General features: G+C 37.5%; 1 pseudogene; it reads right to left on the minus strand.

Moving 5' to 3' along the window:
- Positions 1 to 1,280: 1,280 nt before the first annotated feature.
- LOC147823980 (acyl-protein thioesterase 1-like) lies at positions 1,281 to 2,289 on the minus strand (annotated as a pseudogene).
- Between the last annotated feature and the right edge of the window lie 9,095 nt (positions 2,290 to 11,384).

Below are 11,384 nucleotides of genomic sequence, written 5' to 3' on the forward strand. Positions count from 1 at the left end.
GACATAGTAAATGATTGTTTAAAAATTTTAAATCTAGATAAACATATGGCTTCATTATAAACATTCTACATAGTCCATTACCAGATTATTTCCATGATCAATTAGCACCATAAAGATGCATTCTTAACATTGTTTTGGTAAATTGAAATGCAGCAAAAAATTAACTTAGTTCAGAAATATTAGGCATATATTTTTGCTACATTTTAAACTGTATGGTAAATACACCATATTTATAGGGTTCTGATTAACCTTTATTAGCCCAAAATTTGATTTCAAATAATTTTTTACTATTAATCTGGAAATTTTGACTATTTAAAATCAAATGATTTGTTTTTGTGTTTGCACAAAAGACAAGTACCCAATGTTAAATGTAAATGTATTATGTACCTAAAATGTACCAATAAAAGAATTTAAGAAAATAAATGAAGTGAAAATTTCAAATAAAACCATTGGCAGATAAAAATAAAGCATTTTTTTCTAATGGATTATTTTCTACAGTAGTAGGTTTCAAACATATATACAGAAAACTAATGCAGCAGAAGACTTAATATGAAATTAGCTTTTAAAATCAGTCTTAAATATTTCTGTAAATACCAGAATATGATATATTCATTTGTCTGCTTACAGAAAAAATAAAATTTTATTATCTGAATTCTAAATAACTAAGTCTAAATTTGAACTAAAGTATAATTACTTGAAATATATAATATAAGAAGTTTCAGTAATGTTTAGTTTCTTTTAAAGTTATATAGATTTCAAATACCACGTGTCTGTAATTCAGAATGTCAAATTATAGCATGTATTGACAATAGATGTATATGGCAGGGAGGCAGTATATTTGGTCTGTTATGAAGGATAATCATGAAAGAAAACATTTTTTTCTTGAGAAAAGAAAATACTAAATAGAAATACTATCAAGGAAAAGAAAAACTGGTCCCCCAAATAAAGGGGCCATTAAATGAAGAGAGCCATGTTACTCTTTACTGACAAAAGCATTATCCCTATTATTAAGAATAATGTAATAACATCTAATTCTTACATATTACAATCATTATAATGCACACATATAGAAAAATACAGACATTGGAATACAGACTAAGCAATTTTGGAATAAATCCATAGACTAAGTCATAGCATGCATAAATCATTTATACCTGAATTGTTCATTTTACCTGAACAAATTATCATTAGCATACTGGTAATTTTCAAATGATTTAATAAAAAAGTCTTGTTGCAGTATTTTATTATTTTGCTGAATTATATTTGAGAAAAAGAACCTAACTGCCTCACCTATTTTAATGCTGGTATATTCTGGATCATATTATACAAATACATGTATAGAAACTTAAAAGATCATAAATTTCCCATAAGGAAACATTATTTATTATATATCGTTGATGTGTATTTGCAAAACATTCCAACACTGCAAACATTAGAAGTTTTAAGATTGGGCATGGGAAAAGTTTATACTGTACTACAATGCTGCTGGTGTACTTCTTCACAAGGCCTCTTAGTGTCGTCAATCAATTGGAGGTAGGAGCTTATCAATGAATTCCTTGACATCCATCATTTCCTATTGACACGAACTATGCATCATGGGTTCATAGGTTTTGAAGGTTACATTGGCTGGATTTACCAACAATTTTAGTTTTTCTACAGTAAGGGAACCAAATATTAGGGGAACTAAAGGGTCACAATCTCCATGGCACTGGAGAATAGAAATATCTTTGTTAACATCACTGATAGGACCCTGTGGAAATGAAGCCCAAAGTGGAAGCCAGCAACTAAGTGCAGTGACACCCACCAGTTTCTGCTGTGTGGTTAGAGCAGTGTATAAAGATAAAGCTCCTCCCTGAGAAAATCCTCCCAAAATAATTCTATTAGAAGGAATGCCATTCTTCACCTCTTGCTCTATTAAAGCTTTTACATTTTCTGCTGCCCATTTAATTCCAGGTTCATCCTCCCGAGAATCTGGTGAAAGCCCAATGATATCAAACCAAGAAGGCATAGCCATGTTCATATTTAATGTTACAGGCATAACTGGCACATGTGGGCAGATATGTTTGATATGTGAACTTCCGATACCTGCAAAGGCTTCTGCCTATCCATGCCCAGTATCTCCCAATCCATGAAGGAAAATAACCGTGGTGGTGGCCTTCCGGGCGGTGGGCACGACGGCTGGCATAGAAGCAGACATATTATTGAGGCGGACAGCGAGAGCTTGGCCGCGGCCCAAGGGCCCCTGATTCCTCTTCTTGAGGGTCTGTTGATCTGTAGATCCACAGATACCTTCTGTGTTACCTGAGCAGTTTTTTCAGATCTCCCCCCTTCTTTCTTTGTCTTTCTTTTTTTCTTTCCTTTTCTTTTTAAAAAATCAACTGAGACATCCCACTTCTTCCTGAAAAGACATAGGAAAGAGAATACAAATGTGATAATTACCTAATCTAGCACTAGTATTTCAATTTTAAGTGATTCAAAATGTATTTTATGTAGCATTCATTTCCCCTCTCAGATCCAGAAAGGATGCACTCGATAGTTTTAAACTGTTATCCCTTTTAGTCTCCTTCAATCTAGAACATTTCTACAGTTTTTTTTTTTGGTACCGGGGATCAAACTCAGGACTTTGTGTTTGAGAGGCAGGCGGTGGAACCATTGAGCTAAACCCCCCGCCCTTTTATTTTTCTGCATCCTTGGCATTTTAATTTATTTTTAACTATTACTATCATCTTCATCTTTGTCGTCATCATCATCATCATCATCATGCATCATAATGTATGTGTGTGTGTGTGTGTGTGTGTGTGTGTGTTAATGGGGATTGAATCTAGGGCCTTATATATGTTAAGCAAGCACTCTACTAGTGAGCCACACTCTGAGTCCTCATTTCCATTTAAAAAACTATTATTTTCCGGTGTCCTTTCTCATTTTACTCAATGTTTCACAGAAGTTCCCAGAAAGAAAATTACATTAAATGGTGTTATGCCACATGCTGAGGCTCACAATGAACATCTGCTCTTTATTGATGGTGTCCATTCTCATTATCTAGTTAAGCTGTTGTCCTGCTTCTCTCCTCTAAAGTTACATTTTCCCCTTGCCTCTCATAAGCAGTTGTGAGGGAGACACATCAAGACCTGTTGCACACCCCATTTTCACCCTGGAGTTCCTCCACTTATACCTAAACCAGTGTTTCCCGTGAGGGTGAGAGAATGTCCATATTCCTTCCACCTCTAGTGCTCCCTGAACCTTTGCCACTTGGCATTTCACTTCCTTTGTAAACCAGGGCCCTCCCTTCTCTTTAATACAAACTTTTGTGTCAATCTGTCTAACTTAATAATGAGATATTCTAACCAAAAAAAAAAGACATCTTACTCAAGTTCACTTTTGTGTATTCAGGAATGTTTTAAAGTTTGTTTTTATTGACTTTGAACATCTCTTGTTAGATTATTCCAAAGTGTTTGATGTTTTTAATGCTCTTTAATTTTTCCCATTCTTTGTCTTCTGACATAATTATAAAAATAGCTTTCATTATTTGGGAATATAAATAATACTGACTTTTTTAGGTCAATTTTATATTACATTATGTTCTTGAGTTATTCTTATCATTTATTCTTCAGTGTTTTTCTGATGAATTATAATGTTATTTATAAATATCAACGGCTTTCCTATTTTCTTCTTATATCTGTTTTCTGCACTTGAAATGCATTGGATAATGCCTCCAAAACAATGTTAAGCAATGGCCATTCTTGCCTTATACCTGATGTTAGTGGGACTACTTCTAATGTTTGCTCATTAATGTTTGCTAGGGATTTAGGATTCAGGTATATTAAAGAAGTGTCCATAAATTCCTATTTTCCCAAGAGATTTTTTTAAATTAAAAAATGAGTGTTCAGTTTCCTCAAGGACACTTTCAACATCTATGAAGGTAATCATATTTATCACTTTAATCTTATTTAATATTACATTAACATATTTTTCAATATTAAGCCATCCTTAAATCCCTGCCATAAGCCATGCCTGATCATAGTGTATTTAGATTACTTATTAATCTTGACTGATTAAACTACTCCTATGCCCTACAATGGTTTCTTTGACAGAGATTATTCTAAATTTAGACCTTATGCTTGATAGTCATTAGCATGTTGAAAAGCATTTGCTCTGGTTACTCCAGAGTCAATTGTTTGAACCTCTATACAGAGGTATAGAGGTTCATGAGGAGGAGAAGGAGCAGGGGGAGGAGGAGGAGGATGAGGAAGAGGAGGAGGAGGAGGAAGAAGAGGAGGAGAAGAAGAAAAAGAAGAAAAGAGAAGAAAAGAGAAGAGAAGACACAAGCATTTTTTCCAGGATTGAGAAATGTCAAAATGTCACAGGATGTTGTTATATCCTATATCCTATAGCAGCATCTTGCCACTGCAATGAAAGAATTCATTACACGTGGCCAAATTCATGCTGTGTTACAAGATGTATATATAGTAACACAAATGTGTATCTTACTTTGCAATTAAGAATATGATACAATACTGACTTCCACAGTAGTTGCACCAGTCTGCACTCTCACCAACAATGGAGAAGGGTTCCTTTCTCTCCACAACCCCACCAGCATTTGAAGAACTAGGACTAGAGGTCCCATATGACCCAGCTATTCCCCTGCTGGGTATCTTCCCAAAAGAATTAAAAGAATCATACCACAGTGATATATGTGCACCCATGCTCATAGCGGCACAGTTTGTAATAGCTAAAGTTTGGAAGCAGCCCAAGTGCCCATCAACTGGAAACTGGATAAAGCAAATGTGTTTTTTTTTTAATAAAATGGAGTATGACTCAGCCATAAAGAATGAAAAACTAGAGTCATTTATAGCTAAATGGATGCATATTGAGGCTATACTCTTAAGTGAAATAAATAGGACACACATGTGTAAATACTGAATAGTTTTACTAGCGTGAGAAACTGATAGTGTAAACAAGGGTTAAAATGATTAAAATGAATAAATGATAATTTGAAATAGGAAAAAAGGTCCAAAGACAAAGGAATGAAGGGAGGGGAAGGGGAAAGGAAAAGAGGGAAAGGAAAAACTATGAGAAAAGAAAAAAAATGGAAATGAAATCTATGTAAATGGGGAAGGGTGGAGGGGGTGAAGGGTGCACAGGTAATGGGAAAAAAAATAAGAACCAAGATATATCATGTACAGGTACAAACACCCAATGATAAGTGTAAACGAACTGTATACCTAAAATGTACCAATAAAATGTACCAATAAAATCAATTAAAAAAAAAGAAGCAAAGGGAAAAAACCTGTCTATAAAATATGAATTTCCATAAAAAAGAATATGATACAATAGTTTCTGATGTTTTAATTCCAGTGTTTTCTAGCTTAGAGAATGAGTTAATCAGTTGACCAAAAGAATACTATTCTGTCCAAGTCTATATGAATTCTATTCTTCCAGATTCTTCTGGTCATCTCCTATGTGTCTATACCATTCATTTTCCTCATAGTTTGCCCTGGAATTTTCACTTTCCTTACATCAAGATATTGACTGCTATTTAAAGATATCCCATGATCTTTTAAAAAGAGGACAGAAATGCAAGAAAAAGGTGAAATAATATGAAATGAAGGCTAAAAATATATGGTAGAGTCCAGTGTTTTATATGCATTATTAAAAAGGTAAAGATAGAGTGGAAGTAGAGGCTTTAAAATAAAACAGATTAAGATGGTGCTCTATCTTCCACCACTTCTAGTTTTCTCCATACTTAAAATGTCTTAAAATTTTCATTCAAATACCATTAATTTAACCAATATGTATGACATAGTGTTTTGGGTGGCTATAACAGAAAGCTTGAGACTAAAGAACAAATATTTGCTTGAAGTAATGCAGAAAATATTAAAATAGAAAGGAAATAAGAAAACTCTGGTTCTCCATTTTTTGGTCTCTTTTATTACCTTAAAACTTTGGTCAGATCCCTGTTCAGCTCTGCACACAGGCATGTCAGTCATTTAAAGGATATCTGTAATACAAGGTTTAGCAGTCCTAAATTTACCTAGTCTATCTCATCCCCCTTCAAGATGGAAGATACCAAGAGTGACTAACATAATTTTCAACATTTACAAAGACACCCAATTGCCAGCTTTTACAATATCCAGTTCCCTGGAATTGATGCCTAGAAGCCTCCAGACATTGTCCTAAACCTCTAGTCACCTCAGGTTCCAAGAAAAGCATAGCTTTGCAGACCACCCCATCGTGAGATGGCCTCCCCCAAGTGGGAACAATTCCTCCACACTGGGAACCAAGGCTGCTCCCTTCCAAACAGGAACAGTCAGTCTCCTAGGAACCCAATTGCCCCTCAAGCCATAGGATTTCTCAGACCTGCAAACCCGGAACTGAGTCAATGTTCAGTTGGGCCCTGGCCCACCTCAGCTGGTACAGAAAAGCTGGCCTCATGCTTATGTGAGTAGGCCAGTCTGAACTTCTGCACCAGAGTGAGCCCCTCCAGATACTCAAGCAGGAACCTTGTTTCTATTTGTCACCACTTTCTAACTCTGCCCAGTGAATCTGTGTATGACTCACACTGATGCCTCCTGAAGTTGTTTTTCCATGGCAGGAGTGGAAAACTTACTTGATGGGAGAAATTGAGGTATGCATTTCCTTTTTTGGCGGGGGGGTTATGCCTCTCTTGCCTTACACTCTCTCATCACTGGGACAAAATACCCAACACCCACCCACTTATTTTGGGTCACATTTTTTTTTAAAGGTTTCACTCCAGGCCAGCTCAAAGCAGAAACAGCCTGGTATAAGTTTCTCATGTCATAGGGGCCTGGAAGCAGAGAGGGAGAGGGGAGGAGATAGGGAGAGAGATACACTCCTCCAGCTCACAATCCAGTGTCCTACCTCCAACCAGGCCTCACCTCCTAACAACAAGTCAACAATAAGTCCCCCAAACCCCACCTCTGAACACCTGAAGCTTCTGGGGGACATTCCATACCTAAAACATAGTATCAAGACTATCCTATGACAAGTTCATGGTTCAAGACTCGGCAGCTACATTTGGTGAGGGCTTCATGCTGTGTTATAACAGGCAGAGGGGCTTGTGAGAATGACAAACAGGCGCACAGGGAATGGAGGAGGGAACAAAGACACGGCCTTGCTTTATCACAACCTCCTCTTGAGAGAACTGATCCATTCCAGTGAGAAGTAATCCAGGCTCACAAGAAAGACACTAATTCCTCTTAACAGCCTAATCACCTCTGAAAGGCCCTACCCTTACGAGCAATACTACATTGGCAACCAAATTTCAACACAGCTTGACAGGGGCAAACCTCATCCAAATCTTAGCAGTGTATTTGCTGATCATCAACTTATGTCAATCATTGTGCTTTGGTCTCTGGAAAGGACAACAGGACAGGCATGCATGAACCCCAATTTTTCTGTCAAGATAAATAGACCTCAGGGAAAGGCAGAATCCTGGTAGTGGTACAGTGACAGGAAAAAAAAATTTACTTATAGTCCTCTTAAAATTTTTTGTGCAAGTAAAGAATTCAACCTTCCTTAACATGCTTGAAAATAGTGTATTAATTATATGCATATTAACCTGGCATATCAGTTACATATATAGGCAACCACTTTGAAACCGCCATTGTTGGTTTACTCTTACAACAACCAATGTTTATTTAGCTTACAACCTTACAGTTTGGTGCTTTGGGCCAGGCTCAGTTGGACAGGTCTAGTCTCAGCTGGGCTCATTCATGTGTCTGTGGTCAGCTGTGGGATAGTTAGGTACCTCTGCCTCCAGGAGCTTGTCTGGTTGTCACCTACATGTCTTGCATCACAAAACAGTTAGCTCAGGGATGTTCCCATTGCAACAGAGTTCCCCAGAGCAGGCCTAATTGTGCATGCACTTTTCAAGACTCTGCTTGCAGAATGTTTGGTAACCTCCCATTAGTCAAGGCGCAGATTCTGGAGGTGGAGAAAACTCCATCTTTCAAAGGAAGAAGCTATAAAGGCACATTGCACATGATTTAGGGATAGGAAGATTTGTGGTCATTTTTGCAATATACCACAAGTGACCACTAAAACTGATGAAAAATGTATGTACTACCCATTCTGTATTCATGTATGTATCTACTCTATCTATCTATCTATCTATCTATCTATCTATCTATCTATCATCTGTCTATCCATCTATCCATCCATACATCTAACAATCATGTGTATATCCACCTGAGTCCAGGTAAGAGTGAATTCTATCACACTGTAAAGGAGAACATTAGGGAGAACCAAAATATCCAGAGTATTTAGCCATTTTTTGTGGGTAGAAATGATATAATTTGATTGTATATATTCTTTGGAATGTAGTTAATAAAATCTACTCTTCTCAAATAAAATGTTAACTATGATTTTACTGAACATAATATCAAGGTTTTAGCAGACCTGAGAAAATAAGTTCCTGACCTAATGCACAGGAACATAAGACACTGACCATTTCTATAGAAAATGCTAAGAGATTGGGAGACTGCTTCTTTTGGCCTTCCTGTAGCACTTAGACTTTTAAGAGAAGGCCAAGAATTTGCTAAGCTAGATTGATAGTGAAAAATTATTTTTAAGAGTTATATGAGTTTCAGAGTGTTGTATTTTCTTCTACTTTCTACGCTTAAACCAAATAATGGAGGCTGCAGAAAATCTCATATAAAAATGAACACATTCTTTCTGGATTTGGGAAGGCCCTGGTACTGGTATCTGACTTACATTTGAAAATGTCTAACTGTGAACAACTGACTGGAGCTCTCTCTAAAAAGTCTGAAGAGACAGAGCAGTGTCGGAAATAGCTGGCACATTCCAAGATTGACAGAGAAGGAGCATGTTTCCTGTATTTCAGTGTGAACCAGACTGGGTCATTTTGAAGGTGACCCTTGTCCACAAGGATATATGGAGGATGAGTGACTTCAGCAGAGGTCTTATCACCAGCTCTTATCTTTATTATTTCCTTTATTTTACTATTTTGAATTCATGTGAACCTTTTCTAGATTAAAATCCAAGTTTAGATAATGAATCATAGATACCTTATCTGTTTATAAGCATTTAAAGCTATGAAATTTCTTTTTAGTTCTATATGTGGAATTTTTAACTTCTAATTCATCTTGATTTTTTCCCTCTTGATTCATGACTTCCTAAGATGTGTCATCTTAATTTCTAAGTACTGTGAAATTTTTGTTTATCTTTTACTTTTGATTTCTAATTTAATTTCTTTGTGATTAGAGAATTTTCCTTGTATGACTGAAATTCTTTGATACTCATAGGCCATAGAGTGAGTATGATTTGAACATATTCTATATGCTTGGGAAAAAATCCTACATTTCTGAGTGTGGTATTATCTAAGTCAGATTAATTGATTGTGTTGGTCACATTTTCCTTATCCTTGTTGGATTACTCCTTTATTTGGTGCCAGGGATCAAACTCAGGACCTTGCACTTACAAGGCAGGTGGCAGCACCACTGAGCTAAATCCCCAGGCCCCTTTATTGATTACTTTGTCCTGCTTTGTACAATAAGTAACTAATTCTATGAATGTGGGAGAAAGAAAGATGATAGACCAAAGGGAACATTGATTATTTAGGTTCCAATGAGGAATGAAATATATAAACAGACTTCTGTCTAATCACTTCACTAGAAACATCAGTTAACTGAATCCTGCCTGTAGGCACAGGTTGATTTCTTAGCCAAGAGATTCTTCAAACTCCACACACCATCCTGCTTCTGTAAGGAAGTCTATTAGTCGTCATTCTCAGAGCACATCAGCAGAGTTTAAGATAGCAGCCTTCATCTGATCTATCTGTGTGCCTGTTACACTAGAGTAGGCGCTTTCTCCAGGGCAGGACCTTCTGTTGGGTTTCTGGAATCCTATTATATGCCTATGTGTAAATTTTTTTTGATCACAGCTAATTGGAGTCCTATATGCTTCACTTATCTGTATGTCAATTTCTTTTCCCCTACTTGGGAAGTTTTCTGCCATTACTTCTGTGAATAGTTTTTTTAATGTCATCTGCACTCTCTCCTGTTTCTTCATTGACTCTGATCAGTCTTATGCTATTCTTCTTTGTATCATCTAGCAGCTGCTTGATTGATTTCTCATGGCCCCTTACTATTTTAAAGCAGTTTTTCTTTTCCTGGTCACTAATTGCAATCTTATCTTCTATATCCAAAATTCTGTCCTCACATTGGCTCATTCTGCTGTGTAAACTATCAATGGAGTTTTTAATCTCCTGGAAATCTGTTTGCATCTCTTTTATGGATTCCATTTGTTTCCTATGTTGGATTTCCACCATGTTGCTCAGCTCCTCTATTTTTTTTTTTATCTGTGTCTGCTTTAAATTTATTAATTATGTCTTGCACTATGGGTAGAATCTCTGTTGTTATCTGAGAAATTATTTCTGATTTCATTTTCTCCAGGTCCTCTTTTGTTGCCAGTTCAGGGAGTCCAGGTGGTTGAGTATCAGATTGTTCCATCTCATTTCCCTTTGGGGTTGCCTTAGGTGATCTGCAAGTCTGGTTCTGAGACTTATTTACATGTCTTCTCATTTCAAGAGATGCAGCCTACTGTGCCTTTGTTGAGGCAACTTTTTGCTCACCCAGTGGTCTCAGTTCTCAGCAAGCCACTGAGAGGCCTTTTCTCTGCTGCTTACCAGGGCACCAATTCCTGGATTCAGAAAGGTGGCCTTCTGGATCCCTGAGCTGACCTGTTGTCTGGGTGGGGCTCTGGCTGGGACCTGTGCACACTTGGGATATTATCTAGGTGTGCCTCTGGCTAGGGCCTGCTCCCCCCATGTAGCTGTTGTCTGGGAGGGCCTTTGTCTGGGGGCTGTGCACCCCAGTCCCTGGTGTCTGAGCAAGCTTCTGGCTAGGGTCTCCATGCACTTACTGATGGTATCAGGGTGGGCCTCTGGCTGATGATTGTACACCTGTGCAGCTCTTTTCCAGGCAGGCCTTTGGCTTGGGCCTCTGTTCCCAAGCTGCTGGGGTTGGGGTGGTGCTCTGGCTAGATCTGCCTACAGACTTGCTGTTCTGGTCCACACCACTGCTCACCAGGATCTGTGTGTGCACTTACTGATGGTATCGGGCCAGGCCTCTGGCTGATGCTTGTGCACCCAGAGCAGGACCTTACCACAAATTTTCATGGGATTGCTACATCTTCACATAAGTGAGGATACCTAGTAGATGGTGAATAAATGCTGTATAAATTCATGAAACTCTGGCCACTTACCTAAGACTTTAGCTATGACCTATTCAAACTATTTCCCAGAGGAAACATTTCTAACTTCCACATCTACAGAGAGCAGCTGGATATTTTGAGAGGCCAGTGGAGACAGTCTGATCATAAGAAAACCGTAACACTTCAAAGTA

This window comes from Heterocephalus glaber, unplaced genomic scaffold (assembly GCF_053883595.1).
Source record: "Heterocephalus glaber isolate CG9 unplaced genomic scaffold, H.glaber_assembly_v1.0 deba00001561, whole genome shotgun sequence".
NCBI lineage: Eukaryota > Metazoa > Chordata > Mammalia > Rodentia > Bathyergidae > Heterocephalus > Heterocephalus glaber.